The sequence below is a fragment of the Nomascus leucogenys genome, chromosome 12 (assembly GCF_006542625.1).
Source record: "Nomascus leucogenys isolate Asia chromosome 12, Asia_NLE_v1, whole genome shotgun sequence".
Taxonomy (NCBI): Eukaryota; Metazoa; Chordata; class Mammalia; order Primates; family Hylobatidae; genus Nomascus; species Nomascus leucogenys.
Window position 1 is genome coordinate 372275 of NC_044392.1, and position 15477 is coordinate 387751.

Genomic DNA, 15477 nt, shown 5'->3' on the forward strand with positions numbered 1-15477 from the left:
AGACCATGAAGCTGCCCTGCTTCTAAGCACTGAATGTTAATGTTAGCTGTTATTCTATCCAGTTTCGAATATCAGTGGAAATTTGGCCACTTGATGAAAGTGACTTTTCAGATCACTCATATTTGTTAAGATATAGTCATACTATCTCTTTTTTTAGTATTATTTTTTGAGACGGGGTTTCGTTCATTCTTGCCCAGGCTGGAGTGCAATGGCGTGATCTCGGCTCACTGTCACCTCCGCCTCCTGGATTCAAGCGATTCTCCTGCCTCAGCCTCCCGAGTAGCTGGGATTACAGGCATGCACCACCACCCCCGGCTGATTTTGTATTTTTAGTAGAGACGGGGTTTCCCCATGTTGGTCAGGCTGGTCTCAAACTCCCGACTTCAGGAGATCTGCCCGCCTCAGCCTCCCAAAGTCCTGGGATTACAGGCGTGAGCCACTGCGCCCGGCCTTTAATCATACTGTCTCAAACTAAACTCAAAATAGATTGAAGGCCGGGCGCGCTGGCTCACGCTTGTAATCCCAGCACTTTGGGCGGCCAAGGCGGGTGGATCATGAGGTCAAGAGATCAAGACCATCCTGGCCAACAGGGTGAAACCCTGTCTCTACTAAAAATACAAAAAAATTAGCCGGGAGTGGTGGCGGGCGCCTGTAGTCCCAGCTACTGGGGAGGCTGAGGCAGGAGAATCGCTTGAACCCAGGAGGCAGAGGTTGCAGTGAGCCGATATTGTGCCACTGCACTCCAGCCTGATGACAGAGCGAGGCTCCGTCTCAAGAAAAAAAATAAATAAATAAATAATATATATATATTTGCAATACACATGGTAAGGAAATGGTTGATCATCATGATAAATGCAAAATTTCTCCCATCAGGGTCCTGGTGGGGTGGCTCACACCTGTAATCCCAGCACTTTGGGAGGCAGAGGCGGTAGAATTGGTTGAGGCCAGCAGTTTGAGACCAGGCTGGGCAACATAGTGAGGCCTCGTCTCTACAAAATGCCCCTCGTCTCTGGGCATGGTGGAACACATCTGTAGTCCTAGCTACTTGGGAGGCTAAAGCAGGAGAATCCCTTGAGCCCAGGAATTGAGCTGCAGTGAGCTATGATTGGGCCACTACATTCCAGCCTAAGAGGCAGAAAGAGGCCCTGCATCAAATAAATAAATAAATAAAATCTGTAATCAATTTCTAAAAATCCAAAATGGGCTGGGCGCAGTGGTTCATGCCTGTAATCTCAACACTTTGGGAGGCCGAGGCCGGCAGATCACTTGAGGTCAGGAGTTCGAGACCAGCCTGGCCAACATGGTGAAACCTCATCTCTACTAAAACTACAAAAATTAGCAAAGTGTGGTTATGGGTGCCTGTAATCCCAGTTACTCTGGAGGCTGAGGCAAGAGAATCGCTTGAACCCAGGAGGCGGAGGTTGCAGTGAGCCGAGATCAAGCACTGCCTGGGAAACAGAATGAGATTCCATGTCAAAAGGAAAAAAATAAATCCAAAATAAAATAAATCCAAAATAAATAAAAATAACAAAATCACATACAGCCAAGAAACATAAAAGTAGCCTGGGGTTGAGGGATGAAAGAGCAGAAATGGGAAGGTACTGTTAATGGATGTGGGGTCTCCTTTTGGAGTGTTGAAAACATTTTAAAGTTAGACTGCGATGATGGTTGCAAAACTCTGTGAGTTTTAAATGGTGAATTTGTATTTTATTTTCGTTTTTTGAGACAGGGTCTCCCAGGTTAGAGTGCAACGGTGTAACCACAGCTCACTGTAGGCTTGAACTCCAGGGCCCAGGTGATCCTCTCACCTTGGCCTCCGAAGAAGCTGGGACTTCAGCCATGCACCACCACACTTAGCTAATTTTTTTTTTTTTTTTTTTTGAGATGAGTTCACCCTGTGTTGCCCAGGACGGTAAATTAGTGAATTTTAGGCCATGTGTGGTGGCTCACGCCTGTAATCCCAAAACTTTGGGAGGCTGAGGCAGGCTGATGACTGGAGGTCAGGAGTTCAAGACCAGCCTGGCCAACATGGTGAAACCTCGTCTCTACTAAAAATACAAAAATTAGCCGGGCGTAGTGTCAGGTGCCTGTAATACCAGCTACTTGGGAGGCTGAGGCAGGAGAATCACTTGAACACGGAAGGCAGAGGCTGCAGTGAGTAGAGATCGTACCATTGCACTCCAGCCTGGGTGACAAGAGCGAGACTCCGTCTCAAAAAAATAAAATAAAATAAAATCGTGAGTTTTATGGTTTATGAAATATATATGGGCCGGGCACGGTGACTCATGCCTGTAATCCCAGCAATTTGGGAGGCCGAGGCAAGTGGATCATGAGGTCCTGAGATCGAGACCATCCTGACCAACATGGTGAAACCCTGTCTCTACTAAAAATACAAAAATTAGCTGGGCGTGGTGGCATGCACCTGCTGTCCCAGCTACTTGGGAGGCTGAGGCAGGAGAATCACTTGAGCCTGGGAGGCAGAAGGTGCAGTGAGACGAGATCTCGCCACTGGATTCCAGCCTGGTGACAGAGCAAGATTCTGTCTCAAAAAAAAAATTATATATATATATATATATATATATATATATATCAAAGCTGTAAAAGATGAGAAAAAATAACTAATAAAAGAAATGCAACTTTTAAAGTGTAATATTTTTATCCACTAAACACACTGGCCAAAATTAAAATGATTATTAACATAGTGTTTCTACAAGTGTATAAGAAAATCGGTATCCATGTTGTTTACACTGTTTGAGCACGTATTATCTTTTTTTTTTTATTTTTTATTTTATTTTGAGACAGAGTCTTGCTCTGTCGCCCAGGCTGGAGTGCCGTGGCACAATCTCGGCTCACTGCAACCTCTGCCTCCCAGGTTTAAGCGATTCTCCTGCCTCAGCCTCCTGAGTAGCTGGGATTACAGGGGTGCACCACCATGCCCAGCTAGTTTTCCTATTTTTAGTAGAGATGCAGTTTCGCCATGTTGGCCAGGCTAGTCTTGAACTCCTGACCTCAAGTGATCCACCTGCCTTGGCATCCCAGAGTGCTAGGACTACAGGCATGAGCCACCACGCCCGGCCTATCTTTATTTTAAAAACCAGAATGTTACTTTTGCTTAAAAAAATAGAAGAGAGAGATTTTAATCTCTGAATGAGTTGGAAGTTAAAGATGTGAGCTTTGCTATTTTCTAGCAGTGTGACCTTGGGAGCATGAGTCCAGCTCCCTCATCTGTTAAATGAGGATATCTATACTCTTCTCGCATGTTACGATGGTTAAATTAACTAACACACGGTAGTGTCTGATACAGCCAGGTGCAGTGACTCACATCAGTAATCCCAGTTATTCCAGAAACTGAAGAAGCAAGATCCCTTGAGCGCAGGAATTCGAGACCACCCTAGGCCATATAGCCAGACTCCCTCTCAAGGAAAAAAAAAAAAAAAGTATCTGATACAGAATTATTATTATTCTTATTTTTTAAAGAATAGAGACGAGGTTTCCCCATGTTGCCCAGGCTGGTCTGGCTCAAGAGCTGGATTTCCGAATACAACGTCTTATGGGGTTGTTGAATTTGAGTGTTGACACTTTTATTTTCTTGAAATGAGGTCTCATTCTGTCACCCAGGCTGGAGTTCGGTGGTGTGATTACTGCTCATTGTAACCTCAAACTCCTGGGCTCAAGCAATCCTACTGCCTCGGCCTCCCAAAATTCAAATTCAGCAACCCCATAAGATGTTGTATTCGGAAATCCAGCTCTTCGGCCTGACAAGAAATCATTTACTTAACCTCTCTGAGCCTCCATTTTCTGCCCTGTAACATGGGTCTAATATAATAGCACTAAATGAAATAAAGTTGATAAAGCATTTAGCCCCATGGGGCCAGGACATTGCAAAGTGCTGGTAACCGTAGCAGGAGAAACTGCGGGAGGAAATTGAGCAAATGAGTATACATGAGAAAGTTACAAAGTTTTCAGTTTTCAGAACCTTACCACAGGTTCTGTGCTCCATGATTTCATTCTGAGATCCATGACTAACTCCTTAGGTTTTGTTTGTTTGTTTGTTTGTTTTGAGCTGGAGCCTCGTTCTGTCGCCCAGGCTAGAGTGCAGTGGCGTGACCTCGGCCCCCTGGGTTCAAGCAATTCTCCTGCCTCAGTCTCCCTAGTAGCTGGGATTACAGGCCTGCGCTACCATACCCAACTGATTTTTATATTTTTAGTAGAGATGGGGTTTCACCATGTTGGCCAGGCTGTTCTCGAACTCCTGACCTCAAGTGATCCTCCTGTCTCAGCCTCCCAAAGTGCTGGGATCACAGGCGTGAGCCACCGTGCCCAGCCGCTCCTTAGTTTTAACTTTAGCTTTTATTATTCAGGTGTAGAGATTCTTTTTTTCTTTTTTGAGATAGAGTTTTGCTGTTATTGCCCAGTCTGGAGTGCAATGGCGTGACCTCGGCTCACTTCAACTTCTGCCTCCGGGTTGAAGCAATTCTCCTACCTCAGCCTCCGGAGTAGCTGGAATTACAGGCACCCACCACCATGCCGGGCTAATTTTTTGTATTTTTGGTAGAGATGGAGTTTCACTATGTTGGCCAGGCTGGTCTCGAACTCCTGACCTCAGGTGATCCACCCGCCTCGCCCTCCCAAAGTGCTGGGATTACAGGCGTGAGCCACCTCACCCGCCCAGGTGTATAGATTCTAATGTCAGTTTAGCCACAGCCACATGGAACCAACCTTCAGGTGCCTCCCCATCCAGTCAAATGATGCAATCCCAACAGAATACTTGACACTCATCCATAGATTTCCCTTAAAGAATTACCTTCCAGGGCCTGAGGCACCAGCTCAGCCCCCAAATAATCCTATCAGAGCAGCGCCTCCAACAAACACTAGAGACTGTCCTGTTAGCAAATGTTTACCTGTGCTACACACCGTGTTAAGACTTCCATAATCGCCTGGCGCAGTGGCTCACGCCTGTAATCCCAGCACTTTGGGAGGCTGGGGCAGGCAGATCGCTTGAGCTCAGGAGTCTGAGATCAGCCTGGGCAACATGACAGAACTCTGTAGTAAAAAATACAAAAACTAGCCTGTAATCCCAGCGTTTTGGGATGCCAAGGCATGCGGATCACATGAGGTCAGGAGTTCAAGACCAGCCTGCCAATGTGGCAAAACCCTGTCTCTACTAAAAATACAAAAAAATTAGCCAGGGGTGGTGGTGCATGCCTGTAATTCTAGCTACTGAGGAGGCTGAGGCAGTAGAATTTCTTGAACCTGGGAGGCAGAGGTTGCAGTGAGCAGAGATCACGCCACTGCACTCTAGCTTGGGTGATAGAGCAAGACTCTGTCAAAAAAAGAAAAAAAAAAGACTTTTATAATCATTATTTCATTTAAAACTCCCAAAATATCTATGACATGGAAAAAGTTATTATTCCCATTTCCCATGAGAAAACTGGCTGGGCATGGTGGCTTATGGCCTGTAATCTCCAATTGCTTGAGCTCAGGAGTTCAAGACCAGCTTGGGCAGCATAGTGAGACCCCCCATCTCTACAAAAAAATTTTAAAAATTAGCCAGGCATGGTGGTGCACACCTGTGGTCCCAGCTACTCAGGAGGCTGAGGTGGGAGGATGGCGTTGCAGTCTTTCTGCTCCTTAGCTCAGCTAGGTCTGAGTTCTTTACCTAGAAAAAGGAAAAATTAGGAATATGGACGCTGGAGAGTGAGTGGAGTAGAATTTATTAAGCAAAAGGAAAGCTCTCAGCAAAGAGGGGATGTGAGGGGTGGTTCCCCTACCCTACTTGAAAGCGGGCAAGTCCCCCAGGTGGTTGGGTCTGGAGCCCTTTATGGACTCAGAATGGAGAGTGTGTGCTGATTGGTTTGTGAGTATGCAGAAAAGGTTCAAGACACCACTCAAAGGTGGGCATGACAGTGCAGAAAAACCAATTAGGAAAGGGTAGGTATATATAAAACAGGTGAAGGGTGGGGCCCAATCAGAGGAAAGTGCACCAAACAGGAAAAAAGTTCTCCATCCAGTCGGAGGATTTAACTTGTAGCTTGGCCTTCAGGCTTTAAACGGTCTTCAGCTTGGAGGTGGGGTTTCACCCGGGACTCATCCTTATCTGCCTCCTGCCACTCTCACTGGCTTAGGCCCTGGGGGTCAAGGATGCAGTGAGCCATGATGACACTACTGCTTGCCAGCCTGGGCAACAGAGTGAGACTGTCTCTAAAAAAAAATAATAATTTAAACAAAATTTAAAGCTAATTTTAAAAAAAGATGAGAAAACCAAAACTTGAAGAGGTAAAGGAAACGGATTAGTATTTATCCAAACATTGTCTAAGGCTGTTTGCTGAGTGTTGTCTGATCAAGACAATGTGGAAATTATGTCTAAAACTTGGCAATCTTCTCAATTCATCTGGTTAAGTGGATACATAATAGATAATATCATCAAACTTTGGGGGTTTGTGAAACCTAAAAATCTAATCAAGCTGACCCAGGGAGAGGATTAAGGTGGATTTGAGAAGGGTATTTTTATTAATCTAATCAGGAAAACCTAATCCATTCCATTGTAACCTAATCAGAGAAAGACAGAAATCTCAAAATAGAATCTTTCAGTGAAGGTCATTCTAGAAAGCCGGGGTTCAGGAATTTTGAATGCTACTTCTTCATAGGGTAGCGGTTCTCAAGGTGTGCTCAGAGGCTTAGTGGTGAATCAGCCAACCTGGCCCTGCTGACCGTGAGAACAAAGTCCACAAGAGACAACTGTGATACAATTCCACCGATTTTTATTCTCTTACAATCACCTGTACTTGGCTAGTATGTTACTACCATCTGGTATTTGTAAACTGAATGTAAAGCATTTTCAGGAAGGGTTTTTCTCTTTGGGGGAGGTGGATATTTTGTTATAAGTGTTTGAGTTGCTCTTTCAACTATGTTACACTTGTGTTTTCTATTTGTAGAATCTCCCTTGGATGGCACTTCCGTTCATTGTTTTGGTGCTTAGGTAATTGTTACACTGTTAGCATTCCCACTGTCATTTTGTTTCTTAGCAAGTCGTGATTATTAGAGTGCTTTTCCCATGGGAAAGTAGGAGTGAGGAAGAATTTGGACTTCTGGTATTGGTAGCTATGTAATTCTGACCAACCCTGGTAAAATTGGAAAAATATTTTTAAGATCTCTGCTTGATATTATTGGAAAGCCAACAAGGTAGTGAAGAATTACCGAGCCAGGATTTCTGAAAGGAAGGAAACTGAGGGATGTAAACCCCACATTTAGAACTGCTTTTCCAGGTGAGGTATTTCCTAACAGATAGCTAAGACGGTGAATGCTGTTTGGTTTTTGTTTTTGTCAAAGACTTGTTTGAGATCTAGAGTGGTGTTTTTATTTTATTTTGTTTTGTTGTTGTTGTTGTTATTTATTTATTTGTTTATTTATTTTTGAGGCAACATCTCACAGTGTCACCTAGCCTGGAGTGCAGTGGCACTATCATGGTCCACTGAAGCCTCAACCTCCCAGTCTCAAGCAATCCTCCCACCTCAGCCTCCTGAGCAGCTGGGACTACAGGCAGGCACCAGCACACCCAGCTAATTTTTCAGTTTTTTGTAGATACTGAGTCCCACTATGTTGGCCAGGCTGGTCACCAACTCCTGGTCTCAGGTGATCTGCCCACCTTGGCCTCCCAAAGTGTTGTGAACCACAATACCCAGCCTATTTTGACTTTTTTATTTTATTTTATTTTATTTTATTTTGACACAGGCTCTCTCTCTGGCACAATCATGGCTCACTGCAGCCTCGATCTCCTGGGCCCAGGTGATCCTCCTGCCTCAGCCTCCCCATTAGCTGGGACTACAGGCATGTACCACCACACCTTCCTAATTTTTTTATTTTTATTTTGTAGAGCAAAAGTCTCACTGTGTTGACCAGGCTGATTTTGAACTCCTGGGTTCACGATATCTTCCTGCTTTGGCCTCCCAAAGTGCTGGGATTACAGGCATGAGCCACCATGCCCAGCTATTTTATTTATTTATTTATTTAGAGATGGAGTCTTACTCCATTGCCCAGGCTGGAGTGCAGTGGCGTGATGTTGGCTCACTATAACCTCTGCCTCCCAGGTTTAAGAGATTCTTCCTCAGCCTCCTGAGTAGCTGAGATTACAGGCACCTGCCATCACAGCCAGTTAATTTTTTTTTTTTTTTTTTAGACGGAGTCTAGCTCTGTCACCCAGGCTGGAGTGCAGTGACACAATCTCTGCTCAGCCTCCCGGGTTCACGCCATTCTCCTGCCTCAGCCTCCTGAGTAGCTGGGACTACAGGTGCCTGCCACCATGCCCGGCTAATTTTTTGTGTTTTTAGTAGAGACTTTTCTCCATGTTGGTCAGGCTGGTCTCGAACTCCTGACCTCAGGTGATCTACCCACCTTGGCCTCCCAAAGTGCTGGGATTACAGGCATGAGCCACCGCACCTGGCCTTTTTTTTTTTTTTTTAGATGGAGTCTCGCTATGTCGCCAGGCTGGAGGGCAGTGGCGTGATCTCGGCTCACTGCAACCTCCGCAGGGATCAAGGGATTCTCCTGCCTCAGCCTCCCGAGTAGTTGGGACTACAGGTGCGCACCACCATGCCCAGCTAATTTTTGTATTTTTAGTACAGACGGGGTTTCACCATGTTGGCACGATGTTCTTGATTTCTTGACCTCGCAATCCTCCAGCCTTGGTCTCCCAAAGTCCTGGGATTACAGATGTGAGCCACCAAGCCCAGCCTAATTTTTATATTTTTAGTAGAGACTGGATTTTGCCATGTTGGCCAGGCTGGTCTCAAACTCCTGGTCTCAGGTGATTCGCCTGGTTCGGCCTCCCAAAGTGCTGGGATTATAGGCATGAGCCACGGCACCTGGCAGTATCTATAACTTTTAAACCAGAAGAAAACTTTGTTGTGAAAAGAACAAAAACAATGTACAGTAAATAGGAGATATAAAATATAGCAGAAAAGGGCCGGGCACGGTGGCTCATGCCTGTAATCCCAGCACTTTGGGAGGCCGAGGCGGGTGGATCACTTGAGGTCAGGAGATGGAGACCATCCTGGCTAACACGGTGAAACCCCGTCTCTACTAAAAATACAAAAAATTAGCAGGGCTTTGTGGCGGGCACCTGTAGTCCCAGCTACTCAGGAGGCTGAGGCAGGAGAATGGCGTGAACCCGGGAGGTGGAGCTTGCAGTGAGCGGAGATTGCGCTACTGCACTCCAGCCTGGGTGACAGAGTGAGACTCCATCTCAAAAAAAAAAAAAAAAAAAAAAAAATATATATATATATATATATATATATGGCAGAAAAAAGTCTTAAGAGTAATTCCAATAAATATAGAAGGGTTAAACTTACCACTAAATACCAGAATGCTATGATGGGGCTGGCCGGGCACGATGGCACACTCCTGTAATCCCAACATTTTGGGAGGCCAAGGCAGATGGATCACTTGAGGTCAGGATTTGGAGACAAGCCTGGCCAACATAGTGAAACCCCATCTCCACTAAAAATACAAAAATTAGCCTGGGCATGGTGGCACGTGCCTATAATCCCAGCTACTTGGGAGGCTGAGGTGGGAGAATCACTTGAACCAGGGAGGTGGAGCTTGCAGTGAGCTGAGATCACACCACTGCACTCCAGCCTGGGAGACACAGCAAGACTCCGTCTCATAAAAAATAAAATAAAATAAAAGCTATGATTGGGTAAGATTATAAGAGGGATAGTTAAAAATAAATACCACCTAAATATGAACCTAAAGAAAGCTAGTATAAAAATGTAAATATGTGATATAATAAACTTAAGTCTAAAAATATCAATAAGGGCTACTCTGTATGATAGTATACAAGTGGATATGGCTGGGCCTAGTGGCTCACGCCTGTAATCCCAACACTTTGGGAGGCAGAGGCAGGCGGATCACCTGAGGTCAGGAGTTCAAGACCAGCATGGCCAACATGGTGAAACCCCGTCTCTATTAAAAAATAATAATACAAAAATTAGCCAGGTGTGGTGGCACTTGCCTGTAATCCCATCTACCCGGGAGGCTGAGGTAGGAGAATTGCTGGAACCTGGAAGGCAGAGGCTACGGTGAGCCGAGATCATGCCACTGCACTCCAGCCTGGGTGACAGAGAGAGACAGTCTCAAAAAAAAAGAAAAAAAAATGTGTACATGCCATTATACATTTGTCAAAACTCATAAAATGTGCAAAACCAATTGTGAACTCTAATGTAAATATGGACTTGGGGTGGTGATGATGTGTCAATGTAGGTTCATTGATTGTAACAAATGTACCATTCTGGTGCTGGATGTTGACAGTGGTGGAGGCTGTGCATTTGTAAAGGCAGGGCGTGCATGGGAACTTTCTGTACTTTCTGCTCAATTTTGCTGTGAGCCTAAAACTGCCGTAGAAAATTGACTCTAATTTAAAAATATATGTAGGTGGGCCCAGCACGGTGGCTCACACCTGTAATCCCAGCACTTTGGGAGGCCAAGCCAGGCAGATCACCTGAGGTTGGAAGTTCGAGACCAACCTGACCAACATGGAGAAGCCCTGTCTCTACTAAAAATACAAAATTGGCCAGACGTGGTGGTGCATACCTGTCATCCCAGCTATTCGGGAGGCTGAGGCAGGAGAATCGCTTGGACCTGGGAGGTGGAGGCTGTGGTGAGCCGAGATTGTGCCATTGCACTCCAGCCTGGGCAATGAGAGCAAAAATCCGCCTCAAAAAAAAAAAAGTATGTATACATACATATGTACACACACATATATATAATAAGAGTAAAGGGTAAATAAGTATGTTATATATTGATAAAATGAATATATGGGCCAGGCACAGTGGCTCACCCCTGTAATCCCAGCACTTTGGGAGGCCAAGGCAGGTGGATCACCTGAGGTCAGGAGTTCAAGACCAGCCTGGCCAACATGGCAAAAACCCATCTCTACTAAAAATACAACAATTAGCCGGGCGTGGTGGCAGGTGCCTGTAATCCCATGTACTTGGGAGGCTGAGGCAGGAGAATTGCTTGAACCCAGGAGGTGAAGGTTGCAGTGAGCCGAGATTGTGCCACTGCACTCCAGCCTGGGCAATGGAGAGAGACTCCGTCTCAAAAAAAAAAAAGAATATATGGCCATCGTAAACTTTATTTACTTTTTTACAAACAAGGTCTTGCTCTATCGCCAGCCTGGAGTGCAGTGGTGAAATCTCGGCTCACTGCAACCTCTGCCTCCTGGGTTCAAATGATTCTCCTGCCTCAGCCTCCCAAGTAGCTGGGACGACAGGCACCTGCCACCACGCCCGGCTAATTTTTTGTATTTTTAGTAGAGACAGGGTTTCACCATGTTGGCCAGGATGGTTCGACTCTGCATCAGTGATCCCCTGCCTCAGCCTCCCAAAGTGCTGGGATTACAGGCATGAGCCACCGCACCTGGCAGATGCCTGGCTAACATTTTTTTGGAGCAGGGGAGTAGGAGAGTCTCACTACATTACCCAGGCTGGTCACAAACTCCTGAGCGCAAGTGATCTGTCAGCGTCTCAAAGTGCACAGCCCTCTCTCAGTCATTTTACTTATTATATCCTTCAGTCTATGTTTCTGTTTCTGGGGTTATTGTGTTGTTTTTTTCCTTTCTATTTATCTCATTATTTTTCAACTAGCTTGTCTTTTTTTTTTTTTTTTGGTAGAGATGGGGGTCTTGCCATGGTACCCAGGCCGGTCTCAAATCTTGGGCTCAAGCATTCCTCCTGCCTTGGCCTCCCAAAGTGCTGGGATTATAGTTGTGTCCTACTGTGCCCCGCTGTTCATGATAAACTATAGTATCAATAACACAGCCTGAGCCAGGTGCAGTGGCTCATGCCTGTAATCCCAGCACTTTGGGAGGCCGAGGCAGGCGGATCACCTGAGGTCAGGGGTTTGAGACCAGCCTGGCCAACATGGTGAAACCCTGTCTCTACTAAAAATACAAAAATTAGCTGGGCGTGGTGGCACACACCCATAATCCCAGCTACTGGGGAGGCTGAGGGGGAAGAATCTCTTGGGCCCGGGAGGAGGAGGTTGCAGTGAGCCAGGATTGAGCCATTGCACTCCAGCCTGGGCAACAGAGTGAGACCCTGTCTCAAAAAATGAAAATAAAAAAAAATAACAACAACAACAAAATTAACACAGCCTGCAAATACAGAAATGTGACCGACAGAGCTGCAGGAAAAAACAGATACATTAATCATTATAGTTTTCAACATACTTCTTTCAAAATAGAGCAAATAGACAAAATATGTAAAATCTGTCTGGATGCAGTGGCTCATGCCTGAAATCGTAACACTTTAGGATGCTGGGGCAGGAGGATCTCTTGAGCCCAGGCATTTGAGACCAGCCTAGGCAACATAGCAAGACCCGTCTGTACTAAAAATTTAAAAATTAGCTGGGCACAAAGGCAACTGCCTGTAGTCTCAGCTTCTCCAGAGGCTGAGGTGGGAGGATTGCTTCAGCACAGGAGGTGGAGGCTGCAGTAAGCTGTGGTCATGCCACTGCACTCTAGCCTGGGCAAGACCCTGTCTCAAAAAAGAAAAAAGAAAAGAAAAGAAGAGGCCAGGCGCGGTGGCTCACGCCTGTAATCCCAGCACTTTGGGAGGCCGAGGTGGGAGGATCATGAGGTCAGGAGATCGAGACCATCCTCCCTAACACGGTGAAACCCCGTCTCTACTAAAAATACAAAAAATTAGCCGGCATGGTGGCGGGCGCCTGTAGTCTCAGCTACTCAAGTGGCTGAGGCAGGAGAATGGCGTGAACCCAGGAGGCAGAGCTTGCAGTGAGCTGAGATCGAGCCATTGCACTCCAGCCTGGGCGACAGAGCAAGACTCCACCCCAAAAATAAATAAATTAATTAATAAATCAAGAAAATAAAAGAAAAGAAGAAAGAAAGAAAACCACAAATCCTGTACTTGAAACTAAACAACGTTATTAAAAAACTATTGAGTTAAGGTAATTGAAGAGGAGGCCGGGCATGGCAGATCACGCCTGTAATCACGCCTGTAATCCCAGCACTTTGATAGGCCAAGGCGGGCGAATTGCTTTAGGACAAGAGTTTGAGACCAGCCTGGCCAACATGGTGAAACCCTGTCTCTACTAAAAATATAGTTAGCCGCCTGTAATCCCAGACTCAGGAGGCTGAGGCAGGAGAATTGCTTGAACTGGGACCTGGGAGGCAGAGGTTGCAGTAAGCCAAGATTGCACCACTGCACTCCAGCCTGGGCTACACAGTGAGACTTCGTCTCAAAACAAAAACAAAAACAAAACAAAAAACAAAAACGAAAACAAAAAACCTCTGGTATCCTTATTGAATGAATGAATAATGAGATGGTAGAAGAAGATAGACTAGAGAAGCTATTCAAAGATACGTTGCAGTAGTGTTGAGGAAGATAGGAAAAAGAACCAATAAAAAACAGCTTTGAGGAAGGGAATAGATGAAACAAGATAGTACTGCATTTCAGGAAGCCAAGCCAGTGTGAACTTGAGAAAAAACAAACTGCCAATAGGGTTCTGTACTTCAGGAGACAGAAAACGAGAGTAGAAAGAAGCCACTCTGTAGAATGATTGGGGGTACTCCTTGCAGGGAGTCATTTCAGGCTCTCCCTGTAGCCCACACCTCTCTTTCCATCCCCTCCTGGAAGCAACGGTCATGGGATAAGGATAGAATAATAAAATAAAATGAATAAAATAACATTTTTAAAAGGTCAGGCATGGTGGCTCACACCTGTAATCCCAGCACTTTGGGAGGCCAAGGCAAAAGGATCGCTTCAGGTCAGAAGTTTGAGACCATCTTGGCCAACATGGTGAAACCTTATCTCTAGTAAAAATACAAAAACAAGCTGGGCATGGTAGGAGGCACCTGTAATCCCAGCTACTCAGGAGGCTGAGGCAGGAGAATTGCTTCAATCTCGTAGGCGGAAGTTGAAGTGAGCTGAGATCGTACCATTGCACTCCAGCCTGGGTAACAGAGTGAGACTCTGTCTCAAAATATAAATAAATAAATATGTAATTTAAAAGAATCTACAAAATGAGAATTACACAGACATAACTTCACAATTACTATGTAAGGACCTGCTGATTGTATCATGTCAACTGCTTATTATTATAGAAACTTTATGGCCAGAGAGGTGGCTCACGCCTGTAATCCCAGCACTTTGGGAGGCCGAGGCCAGAAGTTCAAGATCAGTCTGGCCAACATGGCAAAACCCTGTCTCTACTAAAAAATACAAAAATTAGTCGGGTGTGGTGGCACACACCTGTAATCCCAGCTACTTGGGAAGCTGAGACAGGAGAATCGCTTGAACCCAGGAGGTGGAGGTTATAGTCAGCCAACATTGTGCCACTGTATTTCAGCCTGGGTGACAGAGAGACTCATTCTAAAAAAAAAAAAAAGAAAGAAAGAAACTTTATTACTACAAATAGTAAGTACTGCTAAAGTTTATTAGCATATAACATTGACATGATTTCTTCCTATTTTTTTATTATGTTAAAATACATGGGCTGGGTATGGTGGCTCACACCTGTAAGCCAAGCAATTTGGGAGGCCAAGTTAGGCAAATCACATGAGGCCAGGAATTCGAGACTAGCCTGGCCAACATGGTGAAACGCTGCCTCTACTAAAAATACAAAAATTAGCTGAGTGTGGTGGTGCATGCCTGTAATCCCAGCTACTTGCGAGGCTGAGGCACGAGAATCACTTGAACCTGGAAGTCAGAGGGTGTGGTGAGCTGAGACTGTGCCACTGCATTCCAGGCTGGGCAACAGAGCAAGACTCTGTCTCAAAAAATAAATAAATAAACAAAATAAAATAAAATACAGAGCTGGGCATGGTGGCTAATTCCTGTAATCCCAGCACTTTGGGAGGCTGAGGTAGAAAGATTGCTTGAGCCCAGGAGTTTGAAACCAGCCTGGGTAACATAGCAAGACCCCATCTCTTAAAAATAAATAAATAAATAAATAGCCAGGCATGGTGGCTCACACCTGCTTGGTGCTACTTGGTTTTTCTGCTTGTTTGCTTTGAGATGGAGTCTGGCTCTGTCACCCAGGCTGGAGTGCAGTGGCACAATCCCGGCTCACTGCAACCTCTGCCTCCTGGATTCAAGCAATTCTTCTGCTTCAGCCTCCCCAGTAGCTGGGACTACAGACGCCTGCTACTATACCTGGCTAATTTTTTTGTATTTCCAGTAGAGACAGGGTTTGGCCATATTGGCCAGGCTGGTCTTGAACTCCTGACCTCAAGTGATCTGCCAGCCTTGGCCTTCCAAAGTGCTGGGATTACAGGGGTGAGCCACCACACCAAGCCCTTGGTGCTGCTTGGGAGGCTGAGATGGGAGGATCATTTGAGCCCAGGAGGTCAAGGCTCCAGTGAGCTACAGTCACATCACTACACTCCAGTGTGGGTGACAGAATGAGACACTGTCTCTAAAAAAACAAAAAAACAGAACATAAAATAAAATTGATGAAATG